The sequence below is a fragment of the Tursiops truncatus genome, chromosome 1, assembly GCF_011762595.2.
Source record: "Tursiops truncatus isolate mTurTru1 chromosome 1, mTurTru1.mat.Y, whole genome shotgun sequence".
NCBI lineage: Eukaryota > Metazoa > Chordata > Mammalia > Artiodactyla > Delphinidae > Tursiops > Tursiops truncatus.
Window position 1 is genome coordinate 41,791,796 of NC_047034.1, and position 26,311 is coordinate 41,818,106.

At 43.0% G+C, this 26,311-nt stretch overlaps 1 long non-coding RNA gene across 2 annotated transcripts in view; it reads right to left on the minus strand.

The window, feature by feature from the left end:
* Positions 1 to 1,690: 1,690 nt before the first annotated feature.
* Positions 1,691 to 26,311, minus strand: part of LOC141278390 (uncharacterized) — a 99,463-nt gene continuing 74,842 nt past the window's right edge. For both annotated transcript variants that reach the window (XR_012331098.1, XR_012331096.1), the window contains exons 3-5: positions 20,255 to 20,457; positions 2,110 to 2,232; positions 1,691 to 1,834 (exon numbers count right to left, since the gene is read on the minus strand). This is a non-coding gene — a long non-coding RNA (uncharacterized lncRNA). The remainder of the gene's footprint in view (positions 1,835 to 2,109; positions 2,233 to 20,254; positions 20,458 to 26,311) is intronic.

Here is a 26,311-nt window from a genome sequence, read left to right on the forward strand (position 1 = left end):
TGATGGCATACAAACTGCTATGACTCTGACTCCTACCAGCCCAATCCTCCCTCATTAACTGTCCTTTGAAAACATAAACGAACATGTTATGCTATTTATATGTTTTTTCAAATCAGGTTTCACACGTTTTATTTACTGGATTTGCATAAGTCAGGAAGGATAAACATGAGTTCTCTCTTTAGTACAACAGTACTAGTGACATCATGACAAGTCCAGTGTCCTGGCCCATATTACATAGCAAGTGAATTACAGAGCTTAACGCACTTGGTCATTGCTTCATCTGCTACCTATGTTCCCTTGGACTGAGATCCTCCGGAAAACAGGGATCAAATCCATGTGGTCCCTCTCTATGAAAATTAACAAATAAATTAGACGATAGGATGATAAAATCGATGCTGATGAGAGTGATAAATATGCTTTTCATTTCTAACTGTATAAATCAATTTATTTTCCTGATTTTCATATCTGCATGCCTTTGCACTGTTTCCTCTACTTAGAATGCCCTAGAGCAGCGGTCCCCAACATTTTTGGCACCAGGGACCGGTTTTGTGGAGGACAATTTTTCCACAGATGGGGAGGTATGGTTCAGGTGGTAATGTGAGCAATGGGGAGCGATGGGGAGCTGCAGATGAAGCCTCGTCCACTTGCCTGCCGCTCACCTCCTGCTGTGCAGCCGGGTTCCTAACAGGCTGCGCACTGGTACCAGTCCATGGCCTGGGGATTGGGGACCCCTGCCCTAGAGATTGTGAAGTAAGTCAGACAGGGAAAGACAAATATCATATGATATCAGTCATACATGGAATCTAATTTAAAAATGATACAAATGAACTTATTTACAAAACAGAAATAGAGTTACAGATGTAGAAAACAAACTTATGGTTACCAGGGGAAAGTAGAGGGAGGGATAAACTGGAAGATTGGGATTGACATATACACACTACTACATATAAAATAGATAACTAATAAGGACCTACTGTATACCACAGGGAACTCTACTCAATACTGTGTAATGGCCTATATGGAAAAGAATCTCAAAAAGAGTGGATATATGTATATGTATAACTGATTCACTTTGCTGTACAGCAGAAACTAACACAACATTGTAAATCAACTATACTGCAATGAAATTTTTTAAAAAAAGGTAGTCCCTTTACACTCACTTACAACACTAAAGTTAATAACATCATAACAATATATTAATAATGTATAATAGTATAATAGACAAATAATATATATGCTATATATAAAAAAGAAAGAATGCCTTCCACCTGCCTTATTTGACTAGAAAATCTCTCTTCATCTTTTAGAACCTGACACCTGTGTAACCTCCTCACTGAGATCTGCACCTATCCCTGCCCCTCCCCACCTCCAAACAGAATTAACTATGTTATAAGCTGTTACACTTAGGATATAATTCTTTATGTCAGTTTTGTTTATCTGTATGTTTTTCCCACCAGATTATGGACAAGGCCAGCCTCAATTTCATAGTCCTTTTTGCACTCCAATCTCTGCCATGGTGCCCAATAAGTTACAGATACTAAAAAAGGATTTTGGGAACCAAATGTTATGAAGATGATGGTGATGAAGATGATCAGGCAGGAGGACGATTTCACTCCTTTCAAGAGAAATAAAGAGCTTTTCCAGCTTTATGAACTAGTCTTCCATTTAGAATAGTATATTAGTCAAGAATATCAATGCAGGCTGCTATAAAAAGCAATTTCCAGATAGAAATACTATTGCCCAATACAAAGCTATTACTTACTCGTGAGCATCTGGTGTTGCTTGGGCATCTTCCATTGTGTAGCTCTTCCATCTTAGAATTCTTTGCTTCCAGCTATTTAGATGGGAGAAAATGTAAAGAAGACACATGAGATTTTAACACACTTGGCCTCAAAATAACAGTCATCACTTCTGTTCCTGTTCCATTGGCTGGAGCTTGGGAATCACATAGCCCATCTAACTTCAGAGTGACCCAGGAAATGTAATCTTCCTGCATGTCCAAGAAGAGACTCCAAAATTGTGAAGACTCCAAACGTTTCTTGCAATAGTCTAAACTTCTGGACACCAAATATCTATTTTACTTTCCTCTCACTCACAGAGCATGCTCACCTCACCCCATGGAGGACAATGTAAGGTCTCATCCAGTCACCACCACCATATCCATGTTCAGAACACCCGGGGGACGCAGTATCTTCTCCATCAGTCTTATGTAGGATCTCTAGGTGTAGTAGCCTACATATTAAAAAGACAGGTAATCTGTACCCTACTTCCTCACCAATCACAACCCATTTATATAACGGAAAAAAGAACAGGAAAATAATCCCGTTTGCAAAGGGAAATAATAGGTAACACTCAGCATGATGGTCCACAGCCACGCTGAGCCCCTCTGGGTCAGCACTGTGAAGCCCACACCTTCTAGGCAGGGTGGACGTGTGTGAGGTTGGCTCTAAGAAGGACTCCATTTTTTGTTCTTCTTCTTGGCCACATATGAAGTGGGCTTGGTGGTGGGGGGCTACCCTTCCTTCAGAACAGTGCACCTCTAAAAGTTTGACTTCCGCTCAGTCTGGAATGGGTTGGCAACTCGAGAATTGTTTTAAGCCTTGAGCAGGGAAAGACGTTTCAAGTCCAGGCCCCTGGTTTCTTTGGCAATGCAATTTTAAAAATTAGAAGACATATGATATATTTGCTTCCAGTCAGGTCCTTGTGCCAGTAAGCACACCCAGAGTTATTTTCTAGACATCGTTATCAAATCTACTCTTGTTTTTTTTTTTTTAAACATCTTTATTGGAGTATAATTGCTTTACAATGGTATGTTAGTTTCAGCTTCACAACAAAATGAATCATTTATATATATACATATGTTCCCATATCTCTTCCCGCTTGCGTCTCCCTCCCTCCCACCCTCCCTATCCCACCCCTCCAGGCGGTCACAAAGCACCGAGCTGATCTCCCTGTGCTATGCGGCTGCTTCCCACTAGCTATCTACCTTACGTTTGGTAGTGTATATATGTCCATGCCTCTTTATCGCTTTGTCACCGTTTACCCTTCCCCCTCCCCATAGCCGCAAGTCCATTCTCTAGTAAGTCTGTGTCTTTATTCCTGTTTCACCCCTAGGTTTTTCATGACATTTTTTTTTTTCTTAAATTCCATATATATGTGTTAGCATACGGTATTTGTCTCTCTCTTTCTGACTTACTTCACTCTGTATGACAGACTCTAGGTCTATCCACCTCATTACAAATAGGTCAATTTCATTTCTTTTTATGGCTGAGTAATATTCCATTGTATATATGTGCCACATCTTCTTTATCCATTCATCCGATGATGGACACCTAGGTTGTTTCCATCTCTGGGCTATTGTAAATAGAACAAATCTACTCTTGTTTTCCTTCTTTCCCTCCACGCATTTCTCTCTTTTAACGTAATTACCTAAATGAATTGAGGCTATCAGAAACAATGGGTGGGAAGGCCATACCCTTGATTTGATATTTTACCTCAAGTAACTTCATTCAATGGAGAACTTTTACTGGATATTTGCCACTTAAAGCCTTCCTTTAGTATCACGTCTTACTGTCGGAGTCTAAAATAAATTTATTTTCTCTAATCTGATAGCCCGAATTTCTGGACTCTGTATTCTGTTTTTGCTAGCAAACTCATGAATTCTTTCCTGAGTCATCTCTTTCCTGTAGTACATATACCTAGATTAGCCAAAAACACTACTAAATCTCTGTTTCCTAACCATTTCCTCTGATGATAAAAATTGTGATGTGACTACCTTCTAATTAATAGCAGGCAATAATTGTAGCAAATGATTTGTCACTGCATAACCTGAATTTCCATCTTTCCAGGTTCTGGTATTATGGGGTTGGCCAAAAAGTTCGTTCAAGTTTTTCCGTAACATCTTACAGAAAAACCCAAATGAACTTTTTGGCCAACCCAATAGTTTCTTTTCAGCCTGTTGCTAACCTCCTAAACCAATGATATACCTTAAGTCTAGTGTAACAGTCAAAGAAATCGATTTGGTTATGTCAATACCCCATTTCCGGTATCAATTTCTGTGTCAGAGCAATACATACCAGTTGCTATAACAACAATCTCAGTGATCTCACACATAGGTTTATTTCTCCCTTGTGTCACTGTCCAATGCAAGTCTGGCAGCTCTCCTTAGAGGCTGTCTTCCAAGTGGTTATTTAGGAACTCACACTCCTTCCCTTTCATGATGCTGGAATCATAAATCAGTGACTTCTAAACTCACTGTGGAAGGGGAAGCAAAAGCCAGAATATTGTTTAAGATACTTCTAAGGGGCAGAACTAGAAGTGGCTTATATACTTCAGTCCTAATTTTTTTGGCCAGGACCCTGTCACATGACCCCAATGCAACAAGGAGGAAATGAAATGTTCCTGTGTGCTCAGGAACAGGAAATGGGACTGAGGGGCTTACAGCTCTCTATCCTGTATTAGAAAGTGTCATTCACTTGACACTTTACTAATGGCCAAACTGAGAAGAGAAGCCCTTTCTTTTCTCAGTTATCAACTAGATGATTGGATAATGATGACATTTTATTTTTATATTAAAAACGCAGGATCAAAGTACTTTGAAATTATAAGAAATTTAAGGCAGGTATCATTTTTTACCACTTAAGATAAAATGGAAATACTAAGAGGTTCCAAGGGATTCACTGTGAACCATCCAACAAGCCACCAGATCTTTGGCTTTGAAACATCAACTTCTCTGACCAAATCTTCATAACACAGGCAAAGTAGTGTGCAAACTGGCTATAAATGAGTGTTAAGCATGACCGCGCAGTTCCTCACAATGGCGATGGCTCAGTCTAAGTGAACTGACTACCTATGTTCTCTAGTCAGACTCAACAGTCACCCAACTGCCTCTCCTTTGAAAGGCACATCTCAGCCCAAGGAGACAGAGGCCCTGATCCACCACCAAGTGGTAATCAGAGTAGTAGTACAGTGGAAAGAACACAGGTGGTGAGTGCAACCAATCTGGAGTCTTCCATTGGTTGTATGTCCTGAGCAAGTAATTTGAAACTTCTCTGAAACTCAGGTCCCTCATCTCTCTTCTGTGAAATGGAGAGTAATATATCCATCCTGCATAATATTGTGAGCATTACATATAGATGAGTGTGTGTGTATGTGTGTGTAAGTGTGGCTGATATTCAGACAATATGAATTGGTCAGAGCACTCTCAATGGTCAGTGTTCATGCTATACTAGGTATTAACTATTTTAGCATCATCACCTACCTATTTATTTACTTAGGCCTACAACATGCATATAATTTTCCTAAGCATTATGGAAAATACAAAGAAATTTAAGACCTAGATCCTGCCATCAGTATAGTTTTGAGATCAACTATGTGAATCGAACTAGAAATATGACAGAAATTCAGAGAGAGAATTCGTGTCAGCATTGGCTAGAAGAGTCAAAGAAATTTCCATGAAGAAGGTGACCCCATGAATTTGGAGGACACCAGGTTGTAGACAGTCAGAGCAGGTGAAATGTTTCAGCACAAAGTAAAGTAGAGAATGCTGAGGAGACCAGGACCAGTCAGACTGGAGAGGAGAGCAATTAAAGACAAAAGAACTTTATCACCAGCACTGCAAATTCATTCTGAGTAAAATGATACTTAATTTTATGATTAATTTATGATTAATAAAATTTATTCATTTTTAATAAAGGGCAATACTCCAGTTACTGAGGGTCCTTTGTGTTTCCAGAGGGTACTGATATGGGTGCAGTTGTAACAGACTTCACTGACTGCAAAACTTTTGCAGAGAGGCAAAATCATCATCATGATTTTGATGATGTATGGTGTGTTTGGTGCTTTCCCAATGCAATTAATCCTGCCCTTTCTATTTCTCTTCTCCTCAAATTGTTCTCTTTTGCTACTCCTCCATACTTGGTACTACAAGAGAGACATGCCAAGTGCCCAGAACAGTAGCTTGGCACATAGACACTCAATGAATATTTGTTAAATGTATTCAATATAGTTCTGAGAAAGTTCTGCTAGGCAGGATTGCAGCTTCTTATGGTCTTTAAATCAAGCAAGGTGAGTAGAAATCCACCTCCTAAAAACAAAGACAAAGAAGACTGCTGATCAACTCTTACAATGAGTTTATATGAATCCATAAGGAAGGAAATTAGTAAATGCTTCTAATGATGAGATATAGTGACCAGAAAAGGCAGACAGTCCAGAAAAGTCCCCGCCTTTGGAGGCTTCAGTGTAGACACTGTGTAAGTGCCACTTGCCTGGGCTCAGCACAAACTGGTAATATGCTTATAGCTTTGATGGGCCTTTCAGCAAAACACCTTCCTTCCCCAATGCTATCCCTGAACTCCACTTACATAGTTGAATGACAGCAGGTAATCAAGGTGGCATAATCTCCAAACCATGCCTAACAGGTATTATTTTTTTAAGTTAAAGTGATATAATCTTCCTTTTCCTTTAAGTCATGATTCCTTATGGTTTCCATCCATCAAGTCAATGTTTCTTATTCTTTACGTGATGAGTAAATACCTGCTGGAATAAGGAAGGCATTGCTCAACTTTCACCCTCAAATTAGTATTTTTCGGGTGCTTAATAAAATGATAATCTTGAAAGCTAAGCTTTGAGAAAAAGGGATGTCTAAACTTCAAAAACTCCCTTTATGTAAGCAAAGCAATACATTGAGGGACAATATGGAATTTTACAGGTATAGAGAATTTTGAATATGGCGTAAGGGGCATTCCCACCTGCCTGGAGTGCAAGTTGAAAATTATTCTGGAGCTGGGAGGAGGAAGAAATGGAAAAAGCGAGGAAAAACGAAACTAGCCAGTTATGTGTGTTCCTGATGCCCACACTGTGCACGCGAGGAATTCCCCTGAGCAGTGGGACTTGTTCCTTGCTTTCCTGTGAACATACCAGGACAATTTCAATCCCAACCTCCCCCTCCCTCCAGAAGCCTGCATTTTTACTGAAGCTTCAGCAATATGGTACCATTGCCAGGTAGGTTAACCTGGCTGCGGTCGTTGTTTAGGTGCCCTGAATTACAGCTTCTGGCTCCCAAGGCCTGCACTAGGTACACATGGAATCCAGAAGTTTCTATATACTCCTGTGGGATGATACAGTGGTACTAAGAAACCAGAGGATTTCCAGGTGCCTGGACTTGGAACAAGATGGCCACAGAGTACAAGGATTCCACCTCCAGAGGCAACCAGCCAGGACCACGGGTGGGATTAAACACTAACCCCAAAAGACCAGATGGAAGAGCCACTTCTCTGTGCCGCCAGTCCAAGGTACCCAGGGAGTGGACCAGAGTCATCCCACAGCAAAGACCAGCAAGTAATCAGAGGTGACAAGCTGACCCAAGGTCCCCTCCCACACCCCCATAAGGGTACATAAGCCTCCTCCCAGGCCCAGATGCTACCCAGCTGACAGGTAGAAGGAGAGACGTGAACTCCAGGAAGACTGGGCATTTACCCCAAGGAGGCTGATGTCAACAAGAGAAGGGGTTGTCTTTAGTTGTCAAGTTTATTTGGTCTCCCTCCACTTCCCTATGAGAGAGAGATGAGAGGTCAGAGCAAGATGAGAAATTATATTTAAAATACAAAATGCTCTATGCTTTTAACTCAGCTGAGTGTAATGCATGTGATTTTTAACCCCAGCCTGTATTAATGATGCAAAGTCACTGGTCAAAATGCCCAGAGGCCCTCTCCCTGCTTTAAATGGTAGAATGCAGTTTGGATAGAAATAAGCGTAATGCCATCTAACTTGTATAGCTTTGCAAGGTTTTTCATCTGTTATTAAAATTTTTTCACATCATAGATCCAATGAAGGGGTGGGATTTAGTCACTACATTTTTATCTAAGACATGTTATTTCCTTACCATCGGTGGAGAGACTATAGAAAACATAAAGTTGCTCACATTAGTTGTGCTATGAATCAATATTTGGTATTTAGAAAGATAACAGGACAGAAACTTATGGGAAAGACATCATTTGCCAGGTATTGTCAGGCGCTTTACATACACTCATTGTCTTTCATACTCTTCAAACCACCATTGTTCCCATGTTACAGATGAGGAAACGGAAACTGATTAATAAATCAGTCAGTTTGTCCAAGGTCACCGAGGCTAGAAGGTGCAGAGCTAGAACTGGAATGCAGCTGGATGACTGTGGCAGGACCCTTGCTGCTTCCCCACATGGTCCAAGGTCTCTGCCCGTCTGCCCAGCATGTCGCACACAGACCTGCCTAATAGCCACACACCCAGTGAACACACAGGGCTGATGCCTCCTGTTCTCTGGAAATGGACTCTGGAACGTCAAACTGCCAACCTCAGACTTTATTTGACCTTAGTGAAGACCAGCAGCCCGGGCTACCTCCCCTCCTAAGACAGGAGACTTGCTTCTCTCACCCAGGTTCCCAGTTTTGAAGCTAGATTGAAAGATTTCTTTTCCTCTCTGGCTACTGCATTTGCAGTCCCTCCAATTAGCACATTCATTCTTTAAAGAAATGCCCAAGTTGCTTTTCTGGTTTCTCAGCTTCTCAGGCTCCTGATCTGAAGGGTCATTGTCTTGACAAATCAGGAGTGTGGCACCTAGCAGCTGGGTTACTCAGCCTGGCCCAGGTGCCTTCAAATAACCACCTGTTCTTTTAGATACTACAAGAAGCATGCAGGAGCCAGAGGTAAGGTGTCATGGTCCCTGGAACACAGCAGCCTGAAGGAGTACTTAGGGAGAGGATGCTCGTCTTCGAACACTTAAAAAAACACTTTCTAATATGCAGGCATCAAATCCCGTGGAGCATGAAGCATGTGGTAGGACAATTATGGTGGGCTTCCTGAAGTCGTGGAAAAAGACTAAAAATGGCCCATTCCTTAGGACATAAGGAAAAATAGGCATTGAGCCAGTGGAAACCAAGAAGTAAGCCAGAAAGGAATGGAAGATTTTCTGCTTTTCTTTGCTAGTTCCTTTCTATAGTAAAAGCCAATTTTACTAGCATTTTGTCAGCCAGAGCCCTTTGTAAACAAGCACTTGCAAATTCTCAGACCAGTAAAAATGGAGATTCATAAAGATGCTTTGAGGACTGTAACCCTTAAATGCTTTTGTGAATTATTAAGACAAATTAAAGAGTGTCTGCTTTTTTTTTTTTTTTTTTTTTTTTTTTTGCAGTACGAGGGCCTCTCACTGTTGTGGCCTCTCCTGTTGCGGAGCACAGGCTCCGGACACGCAGGCTCAGCGGCCATGGCTCACGGGCCCAGCCGCTCCGCGGCATGTGGGATCTTCCCGGACCGGGGCACGAACCCGCGTCCCCTGCATCGGCAGGCGGACTCTCAACCACTGCGCCACCAGGGAAGCCCAGTGTCTGCTTTTTTAACCGTTGAGTAATGCTAGCTATTTTATGAAAACTAGTAATTCATACTGAGAATGTTTAGAACATTTTGTTAACCAGAATATTTAACTTATGGGAGAATTTGGTACTAAATTGGCTAAAAATTTTCATAGATCGTGAAAATCTATGTACTTCAGAATTAGGAGGAGGAGGCTGCCTCCCAAATATGGTAATTTGTTAACTGTGTGACCTTCAGGTCCTTTCAATTCCCTGTGCCTTATTTTTCTCATTTTTAAATGAGTATAATGACATCTACCATCCCCGGTTATTAAGCTTAAATGAGAGAGGCATATGCACATGCCTAGCACATGCTTGCATATAGGAGACACTCACTGCATAAATACACTGCAATTATGATGATGGATTAGCATCCTTTTTAATGCTGCTACTACCATTTATGTGAGCTTATTTCTAACTCTCCTTCTCATGTTACCAGTCTCTGCCCACCCTGGAATTCTGGCCTTACATACCTCCCCCTGGAACACTGAAAGTTTTCCCAAACGCTATGATCAGCCCTTCCTTTTCCCATTCAAAGAATAAAGAGTGGTTTGGGAGTGTCTGAGCCCTCCGGGGCTGGCTCTCCCCTCCACGGAGACACCACCCCTGGCTTAGTCTTGGTTCGTCCCATCATTTCCTCTTTCTCTGGGCCAGACCTGGATAAACTTGTGGTTTCCTTCCTTCATGCTCTCTGGAGAGCTGAGTACTGCACACTTGAAAGCCTAAAAACTTGTCATTTCCACCTTGAACTAGTGGCTGACCTCGCCAGACAGCCTGGGAAATGAATTAGTGTCCTTAAGCAGAGACAGAATATGAGCAGTGACCCAGCTCTCCTAGGCAACTATGGAAACTGTCAAGTGGTAGTTAAAGTTCCCTTTTTCCCAACCCCTTTAATTATGTTGAAAACTATGTCATATTGTTTTTGAAAAAGTTAATGAAATAGTAGGTAAAGGTGAACCAAGGAACATAATTTACTTGGATTTCCTTGCAAGCTTTTGATAAGGTCCCTCATAAAAGACCATTAAGGAAAATAGATGGCCAGAGGGCTCTGAGCAAAAGTCTTTTTGGTGTATTAAAAACTGGTTAAGCAATTTTAGAAGGAAGAATCACTGACGCTGGCTACTTCTTGGAGTGGAGAGAGGTTAATCACAAGCTGTCCCCAGTGTTAGTATTTGGACTTGAAACGTTTGAATGATTTATGAAGGAAAAGAAAGCAATGTTGGTCAAAGACACAAAACGATGATCATAGTACAAGCTGTCCAGAGCGTTTGGTAGGAGTGAGGGTTCCTTGCCCATCAACCAGGAATACAGTCCCTGGAGGGAAGAGCTGGGGGCCTACCCTGAAGATGAAACCTCCAAGGATGAGAACTAAGCTCTGAAAACCTTTCAGAGAAAGACAGAGACACTTCTCATTTGTGGCCCCAGTGCAGCAAGGCCTGAGGCTGGAGGGCAGGACACAATGACCTTGCAAGTGTCCTTCCCACCCTTCCCGCAGATGCTGGTTTAAGGCCATGAAAAATCAGAAATGAGTGGCATGGGTGGAAAGCATTTAAGCAATATGAAGACACCATTTTGCATAGTTTTCATTCCAAAATTGTAGAAGAATAATTCTACTGGTAAAGGAGAGCCAAAGAAATGTCATGGGGACTAAAACATTAAACACACCTTCTGGTTAATTCTTGTATTTGACTTGACGCAGCAGAAGACAGACAAGAGATACTGAGGACCTGTTTACTGCCTACTATAGGGGCAATGGGAGTACTCTGTCTTTTACAAAAGAAGATAGACCTTCCTTGAAAGTGCTTGTAGTCTAACAATGTAGTTATTCTCATAGTTATCCTCACTGTTGCCTCCCCCCCTCCAATATTTTCACTGCAAAATGAAACAGAGGGAATTACACTAATATCTGGATGCAGATGAGGCAAATAAACCCCAGGTGCCCTCCCAGCCATGTTCGTCATTAATCTTTATGACACTTCATATCAAGTCCCACCTGCGTTTCTTCAAGATCAAAAAGTCTAAAACCCAAAAGTCACATTGCAATCAGGGGCAAAGTGAATCCAAATCTGTATTTACCCAAACGTCTTTTCTTTTGCCCAGTCGAGGAATAATCCTAGTTTATACATAGGGTGCTATTTACACAGTAGGAACACATTTATTTGAGACAGACATAGACAGAGAAAACGTCAGATAATACATTGGACATTAAAATACTGCTCTCAAAGAGTCCACCAGTAGACCCACTCAAATATAGTCAACTTACTTTTGAAAAGTTGCAAAGGCAATTCAATAGGGAAGAAGTAGTCATTTCAATGAATGGTACTGGAACAATTGGATGTCAATAGGCAAAAAAAAAAAAAAAGAAACTCCAACAAAAAACCTCTATACATACTATATACAAAAATTAACTCAAAATGGTTCATAGGCTTAACTGTAAATGTAATTGTAAACTTATGAAATTTCTAAAAGAAAATATAGAAGAAATTCTTTGCAACACTGGGTTAGTTGCAAAAAGTTCTTAGATACAACAGCAAAAGTGCTATCCATAAAAGAAAAAAATGGATAAACTGGACTTGATAACAATTCAAAGTCTTAGGATCTGAGTCATAAACAGAAACTGAAACAAAAAACAAACTTCCGTGTTTCCAACCAGACTTAGAGATATAAACCTTTCCTCAGGAACAGAAGAAGCTGAGTGAGCAACTAAATTGAAAAATGACAGCTCCTCAGCTAACTTTTCCCCGGACTGGGTCAAGTAGAAATCAGTGACTCTTTGCTTTGTTTTCCTAGTACTTTGTGGGCATTTTGGTACTTAACACACTCTATCGTCATCAATTGTCATAGACTCATGCACAAATGTCAGCGGCAGGGCCCAGTATATTGTACCTGGGTCCTCCCAGAACCTAGTAGAGGGATTGATAGAGAAGATGTAGTCAATAAATGTTTGAAGAATAAAATAAAGAAAGAGGAGGAAAGCAAGAAAGTAGGAGAAAGACATTATGTGAGGAGAGAAAGGGAAGGAGGGGAGGGAGGAAAGGAAGAGAAAAGGAGAGAAGAGTGGAACGCGAGGAAGAAAGAGCGAGAAGGGAGAATGAAAATGAAGAAAGGGAAAGAAGGGGGAAAAATGTGCTTCGGGTGAAGAAAATGAGGACAGGTAGGGTCTGTGGAGAGATGGGGTAGTGTCTGGTGTGGGACAGAGGCAGCCATGGGGCAGCCTGATCATCTGGGCCGTGTTACCCAAACCAGCCTGTGGTTTCAGGCCACTCACCCTGAGATCACCAGCACCCGTTATCCCTCATGCTACAGCCCCGTAGATGTCAGCAGCCATTGTGTGGTTCAGCACAGGGCCAAGACAGCAGCTGAGGCAGGAAGAGGGAGGCCAAGTTTGCTGGCTGGTGCTACTGGGCCTGCTCCGCTGCTCCGCGGCTGTGGACCTGGGTGCCAGCGCCAGAGGAGCCAGGTCAGGGTGGCGAGGAGTGCTGGCATGACAGGCCTCTCACACTCTCTCCTTTCCAATGGCCCCGCATTGCTGGGGAAACGGGAGGGGCCGGGCAGCCAGCAGCCGAGAGTGAGAACTTCCTCTTGCCAGAGCCAGCTGCTGGCTGCCATCTGGGCAGGGGCAGTGCCAGTTTCCCAAATCTGCCTTCCCTTTGGAAAACGGGGAGAAAACTGTGCTGCGGAGATAGCTTCTCCTTCCATCCTGAGGCTCTCAGTTAAAAACCCAACAAAACCAGTCTTTGAAAAAAGAAGGGATGAGAAATGCCACGTGTTGGGCTGTTTCCAAAGGAATTTGCTTCTCCTAGGGCCTTTACATCCAAGAAAAATCTCTATTTGCCCTCGATTTCCCTTGGTTCTTTCCTTTTACTTAGTGATAACCTTTACTTTTAAAAATTAAATCTGTCTGCACTAATAAAATGCATATCTGTGTGTCCTTTCTTTGTCACATAGAGATGGAATCATCCACTATAAACTGGAAATTTTCTGAGAGATGTGATCTAGTCTTTCTAATTCACCTTCTACCATGAGTAACCCAGCAGCTTACGAAACTGATGCTCACTGGATACTTTCTGGAGGATTTATTCATTCACTGAATGCATTTTGAGCACCGTCTAAACATTAGCACAGGATTGTTGACGATGAAGAATTGAAGAAGACCTGGCTCCTGTTCTCAGAGTTCAGCCAGTTGAATGGAAGCATCCCCTCAGACACTCCTGGACAACAGGGCAATGGGAACCTGCTGCAGCGTGTCAGCTCTGTGTGCGGCCTGGACCCGAGCCCCCAGCGTTATTTCCTGTGCTACCGCTATGTTCCCAGGAGGCAGATGGGACAAGAGTTGGCACCTGACAGAGCACAGAATCAAGGAAAGCCTCTGCAAAACCAAAAAGCAGATGAGCTTTGCGCAGGGGTGTGGGTCAATATATGTAACCAGCTGCCCGCCATGGGCACTGACCAATCAGAGCAGATGCTGGCCGGGAAAGATCAGTACGGTCACCTTGATACATACCAGCTGAATATGAATCCTGGATTTATTTTTTATTATTGCCTTAGCCGTCAATTCCTTCTTCTCCGTCTTGATACCTTTCCTCTTAGTGAAGCATGGAAGCAACCCAGCATCCCACCGTAGCAACTGGATGGATGCAGGGATAGAAGTGCTTCATGAGGACCTCAAGTTAGCAGAGATCTTCACAGTGAGGCTTCAGTTTGGCTTCCCTGACTTTGCTGGTATCCTGGTCCCAAAGCAACTCTCAACACGTCTAGTATTCATGGGATAGTTGGAAGAGGCAGGCTGAAATCCAGGGAAGGGTTCAAGAGTGAGGTTCACTCTCTAAAATACAGGGTTCATCCCAGCTGATGTTTAGCCTGTCTGAGGGCAATAAGGCCCTAAGGAAAACTGGTTCACACTGTCCAAACTCACAGGAACAACACTAGCTTGCATTTTAAGTTTCTCCTAAGTTATTTAACAATGATAAAAAATACATGTAAAAATACATGCAGTTTGCATAGGCCTGAGCCTCCAGTGAGCACTGATTATTGGATAAATTTGAAAGTTCATGATCTCATTTGACTCTCACCGTGGTCCCTGAGATAAGCAGGGCAGGCATTATTTGTTCCCATTTGGTAGCCCAGCAGAAGTAAACAGTTTGTCTCAGCTGGCATATTCAGTGGCAGAGTTAGATCAGAAGTTAGGTCTCCTGACTCCTAATTCGGTGCCCTTTCTATAAGCCAGATTACTAACTGATAATGTAAACTCCAGCATCCTAGACAAGACCTACCTGAGAAATGAAATTAAGATCAGAATTTCCCCTGATGGAAACATAGATGAAAACACAGAGGATCAATTGGTGAAGAGCTCTGACTCCTGGTACTGCCTTTGCTAATCATGTGATGTTGAGTAAGTTAACCAGTCTCTCCAAGCTTCTGCTTTTTCATCCATAGGAAAGAAACAGCACCTCATGAGGTTGCTGTTAAGAACAGAACTAGGCAATATAGGACCATGATCACAGGGTCCAGCCTAGGGTAGGTGCTCAATACGTAACGATGTTCTTTGTTATTTTTATTATTTATTCCTGAGAAGGTGACTTTTGCTTTCAGGTCAGAAAGCCCTCCCTGGGGCTTTTCTGGACTGGTCTGTGCTACCAGGAGCTCCCATGGTCCACCATCTCTCGTATGAGGTGGGAGGAAGCCATTCATTCCCACACTGGTACTTCCCAGTGTGAAATCTATCCATGTCCTCCCAAGGAATATTTGCTCATCTGCTTACTGAGCACTGATTCTCTTCCAGGTACCTTCTAATACTTTAGAAATATTAATTCATTTCATCCTCATCACAACCCTCTTAAGTAGGTTGCTATTATTATTCCCATTTCATAGACAGGAAAACTGAGGCACAAAGAGGTCAAGTCACACATCTAGGAAATGGCAGAGCCAAGATCCCAACCAGAAGGTCCAGCCCCAGAGCCTGGGAGTTTACCCACTACACAGGTGGCCTCCTCATTTTAGCAAAGGATGTGTCTTTAAAAAACTGTGTGGCCTTGTTGGAAAGGGGCTTCTAGGCAGCGTTTATTTCTGAGTCTCTTAAATCTCATTATGAAATTTCTCCCCTGCTCTCCTACCAAAAGCTTGGGCAGCCCTGGGGTGTCTTCCTAGAGGTTTCTTAAGCCTTAAACCTTGAAGAGCCAGAAACACTGAAAGTGACCAACTTGCCTTAGAGTCCTCAGACATAGATTCTTCACCAAAATTAATTTTCTAAGTGTTTATCAAGACATAGCTCTCTGGCAGGCACTGGGCTGAGATATTACTAAGATGGTGTTTCGGGCCTATAGTTAAGGAAGACAAGACAGTTGCTGATACCTGTGGAAATGCCAAAGGACAGGGGTTTCAGAGAGAACGTACAGTGATCACAGGAATGGAGGGAACTTTGTGTGAGCACAGCCTGAAGGAATTAGGCCTCATGCTGCAAAAGCAAACCTGGAGGGAAGATGAGGGGAAACTTACACAATCATGTAAAGTGCAGGCAGAGTGAAAACAGGTTTGTTCACAAATTCCAAAACTCTGAACCCAGGGGACATCTCCTGGTTTGAAGGAGGAAGTTTCAGGACAAATAAAAGGTAATCCTACTTCAATATACAGGCTGTGACATGGGGTGAAAACATACATAGTTTCAAGAAGGTTTTCATAATGGTAAGGATGCTAGAGTTAATAACCATATGGTAAAGGGAAGTTGGGGATGCTTGAGTTGCATTGTCACTAAGGCCCCGACGATACCTTGCTTTTGAATAGAGCCGGATGTTTCATATACACCCACGCCTGCCTGAGGTCTCATCAGAGCCCTGGGAAATTGTCAAGGCTGGTATTATCAGGCCCACTTTATGTAACAGGAAGTGAAAGCTCTGAGATATTATTTGCCTAATATTGGTAGCATGGGGATCCTGTCTAACTCCAAACTGAAGGTGAACCTGGCTTCTCAGGCAGGTGAAGACATCTGGGGACAGCACACTCAGATTTTGCCATTTTCATCTGAACCACCAGGATCCAAGATGACCCTGAATAGGAACTTTTCTGGACTGGACCAAGCTCAGCCATTCAGAGGACAAAACGTCCTATTCACAAGCCCTTCGGTCTCCCCCATTAAGCCCAGGCTCTCATGCATAACAGGCTCACGTGAAGATCTCACAGGGAACTATGCTGTTGATTTAAAAAAAAAATAATAACCTATGAGTTTTATCTCTTTATCTCCTCAGTCCAGAGGGAAAAAAAGGGACACAATCTGTCCTCCCAGTGGGACATCCATCTGATTAGATGTCATAAAACAGAGTAGTCCTTTAGTCAATAATGGCTGGAATACCTCCGACCCACAGTTACTGGAAAGAAAAAAAAACCTGACTACAGATAAACTCCCTAGGGTTTCAGATCCATTTTGCAATAAGCCATGTTATGAAGGAAACCTGGCCCCAAAAGATAGTTTGAATGCAAAATAAAGATAGTTCACATGCTTTGAAGCAGATACAGGGCTCCTGTGGAAGCAACAGTATCATATTTTCGGAGGATCATTATATTTCCTGCTTCAGACTTTATTTGGGTCCCACCGTTCTTTTATACAACTCCTATTTTTAGTCATCAGAGGCGCCATGTCCCGCCAGGCAGGGGCCTCAGCAGGGCAGGTCTGGCAGGAATAGTGAGGGTTGGATGCCTGAGGAGTCGAGAGAGCTGGGCAGACAGGGGGCAGGCAAGCTTCAAGGAGCAGGTGTGGCCCACGGGGCGAGACAGGCCAGCAGCCGGACCTGGGGAACCTCAGGGAAAAGATTTAGGGGGAGCGCCATAGGTTTAGGGAGAGGATTCCAGGGTTCAGGAGGCCAGAGAATTATCAGGAAGGGGTTGGAATATAGACAAAGCAGAGGTAAGCAAGAACTCTTTTGAGATACCCTGTCACAAAACAATGGGCAGGGGCTGAAATGCATGGGCCTGAGGACCTTGAAGACGTTATGCAAAGTGAAATCAACGAGTCACAGAAGGACAAACACTGTGCGATTTATGTAGGGTATCTAAAATATTCAAATTCGTAGAATCAGAGTGGAATAGCAGCTGCTGGGGGAGAGGGGGAAATGAAGAGTTACTAACTGGTGGGTAGAAAGTTTGAATTGAGATGATACCTATATGTATACATAGTTAAGTATATGGTAAGTATTGTATACGATATATAAGGTGTACAGTATACCTTAACAAGGTAGCTATACTTAATAGTTAACAATTCTGTACTATAAACTTTAAAATTTGTTAACAGAGTAGCTCTCGCATCAAGTGTTCTTACCACAATCAAACAAATTTTTAAAAAGTAAATAAAAACTCATGGGTTTGAGCCAAAGGGGTACAGGATGAGTCTGATCCAGGCAGGGGCAGATGCGCCAGGCTTGCTGGGAAGTTCCTACAACTAGGCCTTTAGAGAAGAAAACGAAAACACCTGTGGTCACTAAAAACCGTCATATAAGAAAATCTTAATCTTCATTAGGCATTCACTCATGTCACTTCTAATCCTATGAGATCTAACTCTTGGTGAAGAGGAAGAAAAAAGAAAGGGTCTTCTAAGTGAGAATTAGCCAGGGGGAGATGGAAAGTTCTTTATCTGCACAGATGTTAGAGTTTCCTTATCTGGGTGATAAGGCTGACCTTCAGACTTCCTTAGGTGTTTGGTAAAAAGATACCCTGAAATTCCTTTCTGACTCCCACCATTTCATTCTTGTTTGGCATTTTTCATTTTGTGGGGTTTCCAAAAAAATAGCACAAAGAAGTCAAAAAGAAATGCCATGGCACAGAGCAAGGAGCCGTACAAAAACTCCCAAGAGATGGATTTGACCCAATCATTCTGCCATCTTTATTTCCAAGTAGAACAGGCCTACCTTTCTTCTCTGTGGAATCCTCTCTTCTTTCCCACATCCCTCTCCTGCCCCTTCTGCCCTTTATGCAGTCAATATATCTCTACATTTGTCTCCTGATGTCTTCCTTCTCCTGACCCTTGTGTGGTCAAAGGAGGCCTAGGGAGAAATGTGAAAGAACAGGGCCCCAGACAGTTCAGGTCCTATGTAGGAGAGGCTGGGAGGAACCACGTTACCGGAAGGCCAAGGTAAAAGGTGGAGTCCCATGGCAGGTCATATTCTAGGAAATGGAACTTGGAAATTCCCTCCTGGATTGGCCCAATGCTTTATGAAAGAAGACACAAAGGGAATTAGAGAAGAAGACCCTACAAACCACTAGAGTAAAAAGAAAATGCACTAGAAGTAGAAGGGCATGAACTGCTGGGCCTTACAGAGCTGCCCACGCCCTGACCAGCAGTGAGTACACCAGTGGTACAGCGTCCAGCTGGCCATACCCACTGTATTCCTGAGGTACACAGGCCAAGCCTTCATCATTTATTTTTCTGTATGTTCATGTGTCTTCTAAGTTCCAAATGCTGTGCTAAGTAACGAGAATACAGAGGAGACTCCTTACTGATTGGCAAGAATTTACTGAGAACCTACTTTGTGCAAAGCCCTGGAGGAAGCATGGGAAGACAAGGAAGCTGAGACAGGACCCAAAATGAATGGCAGAACGTCCCTGTCATGAAACTGGATGAAGGGACAAAGCAAATCCTGGTGAAGTAGCTTGCTGGAAAAACCTGGAAAAAAAATGTACTTTTCTTAGAGGAACCTCTCCCACAGAAAGATGTTCACTTTTGTTGGAAAAATGCTGGCTTTCCTGGGCATTAGGATCAGACTTTGATGAAGAAATTCAGAAGAGAGCTGAATTTCTCTGACGAGGAAAGGAGGAGATAATCAGTGGCTGCTTTAGGGAACGGTTCAGAGAGAGGGAGAGGGAGACCCAGAGACCCATGACTAAAGAGGGAGCCCTGACAAGAGAAGGCGAAAATCTTTGTCATTATTTATTGCCGGGTGTCGTATCATGTAGCTTTCTCCTTCATCTCCCCATAAAATTGTAGTCAGTTCTTCACTACTCACTAATGCTTTGTGGGTTGGGTCTGTTTTGAGGGGATGTGATAAAGCCTGGAATCTCATTTCCAAATGGTCAGAGGCAAAGGCAGAGTGTTTTCATGTGAGAAAAACTATATATGAGTTATCAAGGACACATTTTTAGCAATGCATTTGCAAGTTTAGATGTGAAACACATGTGCTCAGGAAGTTCAGAGGGAAGTAATCTGAGGATGAGTGGATAATCAGGGCAGTCTTCCTAAAAGAAGCAAATTTTGAACTAAATATCCCTTGGGAGATAGATTCAGGTCATGGAAATACAAAGGTATTATGTAAGTTCACAGAGACCCCAAAATACACGTATGGTTTCCTAATCTCAACTCAAGGTACAGACATGTACATAGGCAGACACAAGTGCATTCAGCTATGCCAACACCTACCATAGAGGAAAATACAGGCATCACCAGATCATACATCCGTTACCACAACCAGACAACACATAGCATCCCTTTCAGTCTATGCAAAAGTGGTCCCTCCTCTCACTGAGATGTACAAAAAGTGGTCCATTAGTATTAAAACGACCTCACTGCCGAAGTGATTTATAACATGTCAGACATTTTTAGTGGAAAAATGCAAATACATAGCAGAGAAGGTTGGGCACAAGTCCCTTGAAACCATTGCCTCACAAAGCTTAACAAGGGTCTAGGTCTTTCACAGAGAAAAGCTATTCAATCTAAGCAACATCCAAGATCATCGCATCAAAGTCAGAGGCTTTAAAGAATACAAATTGTCAACTCAGAAAATAAGAAATACAAATAGCCAATAAAAAAATACAAATACTATTTTAAATGTGCATATAAAATATATAAAAATACAAATACTGTTATATATATACAAGAAATCAGCTTCACCTGAAGTTAAAGAAATACAAATAGGGCTTCCCTGGTGGCGCAGTGGTTGAGAGTCCGCCTGCCGATGCAGGGGACACAGGTTCGTGCCCCAGTCCGGCACATGTCGCGGAGTGGGTGGGCCCGTGAGCCATGGCCACTGAGCCTGCACGTCCAGAGCCTGTGCTCCGCAACAGGAGAGGCCACAACAGTGAGAGGCCCGTGTACTGCAAAAAAAAAAAAAAAAGAAATACAAATAAAAATGACATAATACAATTTTGCCCTAATTTGCAAAATTTAGAAAGAATTAAAAAGTTCCGCAATGCTTCACATGGGAGTCTGAAAAACTGTGCTCTCAACTGTAGCAGTAGGGATGGCAATTTGGTACATAAGCCTCACGGGAGGCCACATCTACCAAAAGCCCTACACACGTGCATACTCCCTAATCTGTAACTTCACTTCTAAGACTGTATCTTGATGGAATACCCAGGTAAGTGCATAAAGATGTGTGTGTATAAGGATTTCATCATACTGGTTTTGAAAATAGTGAAAAATTGGAAGCTATTTAAATATCTAATAAAAGCTTATTGTTAAATAAAATATGGTATCCATTCAATGAAATACTATATCACTATTATAGGAATAATATAAGGTTTCCTGACACCAAAAAAATGTTATAATACATAGAAAGATATTGTAAATGAGAAAAGCAGATTCCGAACAGTATATAATATGATACTCTTTGTAATAACAGAGATAGTTAACGTATTTGGTGGTTAAACCAGAAAATCAGCTGCATAGCAGCAGTGGCCCTTTTGGCTGAGTGCTGTCCAGAAAAATGTCTGACATAAAACAGGCCCTCAATAATCTTTGTTAATTAATTAGATGCATGCTTACTATGCACCAGGTACTGTTGTAAGCACTTGATAGAATATTTTGTTCTCTCAACAGCACGGTGCTCTAGGTCTTACGATGAGCTCCACTGAGCCATGAAGAAGCACAGAGAGGTTAAGCCACGTGGCCAAAGTCACCCAGCCAGCCAGTGGTAAAGCCACGGTTCAGACTCAGGCAGCCTGAATCCAAAGTCTTCACTCAAACACTTTCTGTATGCATGTGTAGAGAAAAGTCTGCAAGGATGTGCACCAACACATCAACAGCAGTGATTTGGGCAACACTGGGTGGTGGGATCACTCAAGGTTTTGTTTTCCCATTCTACTTAGAGTTTCCTAATTTCTCTACAGTGGTGTAAAAATTACTTTTTTAAAGTATATTAATATTACTTTGAAATAACATGCAGTTTCCTTTAATGGATGCTTTCTCTGACCAAAACAGAAGAAAAGTAAAGCAGAGGAAATGGGTTCTCAAGAGGGAGGGAAAAGATAAGGAACAAGTAGAGGGACCAAGTTTCCAAAACTAAGGTAAAAAATTTCAGAAACTACAAGCCCCCTAACTTCCCATGTGTTCTTCCCTGTGTCCTTCAATCCCAGAGGGTTCCAGGACACTTCTTGGGGTCGCTGCTCACCTGGACAGACACACAGTAGCCCAACGTGCAGGGCCTCTCGCAAGGCCATCTGCATGCGGATGCAACCATTTATTTGTGGAGGTTCATTTGCCCAAAGACGTTTCTTGAAGTTCTGTGCTGGACAAGGGGTGGGCATGAGGGATACAGCTTGAGAAGGAGAGTCCCTGCCTTCAAGAAATTCAGAGATTGTTTGGGAGACGGGCAAACTGTAAACACACAAAGTATTACAGAGCTAATAAAACAGAAGGAAGTTCAGGATGTTATGGGAGCATCTGATTCCTGTAACATCCTGTACTTGCCTCTGTCACAGAGCTCACTGCATTCTCTGTTTTAATTGTCTGCTTCCTCGTCTGCCTGTCCAACCATCTATGAACTTCTTGACGACTGGCACCGAATCTCACTCATGTTTGTGTCCCAGCGCTTGGCACAGAGTAGGCTGCTTAATCAGCAGCAGCTTTGCCTGAATGGTTATCTCTATGGGGCAATGGCTCTGTCAGCAACGTCTCCGGGTTTGGTCCATCGAGGATCAGGCCAAGAGAAAGGCTGCACCTAGAAAAGAATGTCCTAGAAATCTCTCTGGCTCAGGTGGAGCGAACCAGGTGAACAGACAAGAGAAAGCAAGAAATTCCTAGGCTGCATGAACATCAGTATAAGATACAGCTGATTTGTTTTGGTCCAAATAGATGTAGCTGCAGCAGAGATGAGGGACAGAGGGCCTTTTAGTTACACTAAGGTCAGATTTAATCCTCCATGCTATGAGGATTCCAAAAAAAAAAAAAAAAAAGAAGAAGAGATATGGGCAGATTTGGTTATAGGAAAATCACTCTGGTAGCACCGTGGAAGGTGGAAGAAAAGGGGCAAATCAGAGGCAGAGGCTCATTCAACTAGGAGATCACTGCAAGGAAGCAGCTGGAAAATAATGATCTGGATGAAGACAGGGTCTTCGAGTGTGCAGAGAGAAAGACACCCTAACATTATTTTCCTCCAGGCCAGCTTGAAATCATTCTCAGCCATGCAGAACAGTTAAACATGGCGCTTGAGTGCGAAAAAGGCAAAGCTGATCTTGAGGACTTAGCCCTCTTGCCAGCTCAGCAGCGTCAATCCCCCAAGGCTTCACACCCCACTAGCACCTCGGCACACACCCCTCCCGCAGGCAGGGACGAAGACACCCAGGCAGCCAGAGAAACGCTCAGAAGCGGCAGCAGAGGGGGAGAAAGTCCATTACAGAGCCCAGCATCTGTGTCTGGCAGCTGCCAGGCAATCTCCATGTGTTCCTGCAGCTGTCGGCGTGATCGCAATGGAAGATGGAACAGAAGGACAAAAAGAACTTTCGGCAAGTAGTGCCAGGCAGGTAGGGGGGTGCTGGGGCAATCGAGGCTGATCCACTGGGTGCTCCCAGGAGCTGCCGCTTGCCTTGGAGGATCGCCACATAGAGCCCCTAGGTTGCCAGACCATTCCTGGGGCTGGGCATGGCAGGATACCAGTCCCCTCACCTGAGCCAGCTTCCTTAGTTTGATTTCATGGCCCCTGTCTCCGTGTCTCTGAAGGCTCATTCAACTAGTATGACTTCTATCACTTTGTGTTCAAATCTGTGAATCAAAGGTAAGTATGGTGGGAGAACTGTGTGAGAAATTCATGACCCCCCCTCCCCAGCAGATAATCAAGGAGATGACCCAGGGTATCTCATTCAACCAAAATAGGGAATTACTGATTTTGATAGCAGGCTGGAGGCAGGTATCATGTTGATTGTCCACTCATTCATCCATTAATTCAGAGATTTATCAAGTACCTACCAAGTCCATAAGAATATAGTAGGCTTAGTGGCAGCTGAAAGAGGCATAGAAGGCAAAATAATAACGCTTGGGATATATGTCATGCTGTACAACTTACAAAGAACTTTATCCATTACTTGTTTTACAACTAGAGCTAATATTCAGTCATTTGCATGGTACAGGCGTTCCAGATAGTTATAGCCATTGACTACCCTGATTGGTCAGCGTTCTTGTGAACCAGTTGTTAAATACAGCATTTTGAAGACTACCCCTGCCCACAGCAATGCTGCAAGGTCATATTTACATTCTCAATGATTCTGGCCTGTGACCACCTCCTAGTGGGTGACACAGTCAGGATTAGAACCCACAAGTCGCTTATGATACAGTTAGAAGAGGAAGATATTAGAGAGATATGAAATAATTCTGGAGTGACATGAAAACAAGTGCCTGACTGTGTAAGCCAGAGAGCAGACACAGCATGTGGGTGAAATAAAACCTAAGGGAAAGATCATCAGGTACACAGGGAAGCGCAGAGGGGGTGTCCTTCTGTGGTGGGGTTTCACAGCTGATACAGGCCTTAGAAAATATTTGGGATTTAGATGGGGTTTTGGTCATGGTTGTCAGGGAAAAAGGCTCTGGAGACAGAATGCCTGGGTTAAAAACTCAGCTTTCCGTGTATAAAATGAGGATGATAAGAACGGTGTCTACTCAAGGGTTGTTCCGAGGATCAAGAGATAATCTAGGTAAAGTGCCTGATATAGCATGTGCTCAATAAACGACTGGTGTCATTCTTTCATTTCCCTTTGTACATATGGTAAACGGTAAATATCCCTTTGCAGAAGCTCTTCATTTCCCACATGTAACATCCGGAATTCCTAGTTGCAAGCAACAGAAACCACCTCTGGCTGCTGGTGATCTGTGAGTAGCTAAACAGAGAAAGAATTTATTGAAAGGTAATTCACAGAATCACTAGAAAGGCTGAAGACCCAGCTAAAAAAAATGGGCAAGAACCAAGGGAGCCTGGACAGCCAGGACCACAGGGTAAGTCATGCCTGAAGAGCCACCTGGAGAGAATACCCGGGCTCCTATTGGACAGAACTCCACAGCCACGCAAGACAGAGGACGCGACTCTCAGCACTGCCACAGCCACTGGCTTGAGTACTCTTCTCTCTCCTCCTCTTGAAACCATGTAATGAAGGATCTGGCTTAGTGGTTCTCAAGTGTTAGAGTCAGAAACCTCAGAAGCAACTGGAGAGCTTGTTAAAGCACAGATGCCTAAGTCCCATTCCTAGAGTTTCTCACTCAGTGATTCTGGGGTAGGGCCTGGTCATTTGCATTTCTAATGAGTTCCAGGTGATTCCAAGAACATTTCACTGATGCTACTGGCCTAGGAACCACACACTAAGATCTAGTGACTTAACTCACACTTTAAACCAATGGTTCTCAACTAGGGGCTATGCCCCCTACACCTCCTCCCCATGGGGGACATTTGACAATGTTCTGAGATGTTTTTTGTTGTCACAACTAGGAGGGGGGTGGCTACTGACATCTAGTTGGTAGAGCCCACCCCCTACCCCAACAAAGAATTATTCAGGCCCAAATATCAAAAGTTTTGTGGTTGAGAAAGCCTGATGTGTAAGATCCTGTAAGATTCCTAAGGGCAGACAGACACTTTTTCAGCATCATATTCTCACATCTAACACATCATATAGTCTGTAATATCTGTTCACTTGACGGTTATTAAATGGAATCATATGACTAAAAACTATGACTATCTTTTCTTAACCCGAAGTTGAAAACAAGTCTAGGACGTACAAAGGAGGCTCGGACTGAAGACATTAGATGGGAAGCAGTCATAAAACCAAACTGTTGGAAGTGAAGTCGTGGGAGAAGGACCCTCCAGACTTCTCATCGCCTGGTTCGCTGCCAACCCCACATCAATACCCCTTTCTGCATTCCCAAGCAAGCAACTTTGGCCTTCCAAAAGTTTCTCCCCAAACCTGCTCATCAGGCCTGTTAGTTAGACTTCAATAACTATCCCCCCTTCTCTTTCACAGGGGCGAACCCTGGCACATGGACACACAAATACAGGTGGCATTTTCCAACCTCCCTTGCAGCTTGTGTGGAAAGACCTGGCCAATGCAGCATGAGCAGAAACCATGTGTGCAAATTTGAGTCACATCCTTAAAGGGAGGGATGTGCCCCCTTTTCCTTCCCTTCCTCCCTCTTGCTGTTTTCAGTGTGAACGTGGCGGTGAGGTACCTTGGATCAAGCAGGTATGGGCCATACCCTGGAAAGGCAGAGCAAAAAGTTAACGTGAGCCTGGGGCCCTGGAAAATCTCAAAGAACAAAGCCACCATATGAGCACTGAAGCACCTTCTTCCAGATGGTTCCATGGGAAAGACATTTGCATTTTGTTTAGTCCAAACTTATTTTGAGTTTCTGTTATATGCAGCCAAACTCCTATGCTAGCAAATATTACTAGTCAAACTTGAAATCCAGCCACTTTTTTCACCATCAACGTACACACGTGGAAAGCTAGGAGATTATCTCTGTGTGGTGGGACTGGAGCCATTTCTAAGTAGATCTGTCTCCTCTGCCTCAAACCCTACTCTACCTACTCTTCCAAAGATTCCTAAAGGCTCTCTCTCAGAAAAAGCCAAGGCTTCCATCCCTAGTAAAATATAAATACTCCCGGGAGGGATAACACTTTATGTTATTATCAGGTTTTGTACCTGTGAAAGACAGAATTGAGAATGTTCTGCTAAGAAGGGAAAAGGGGGCTTT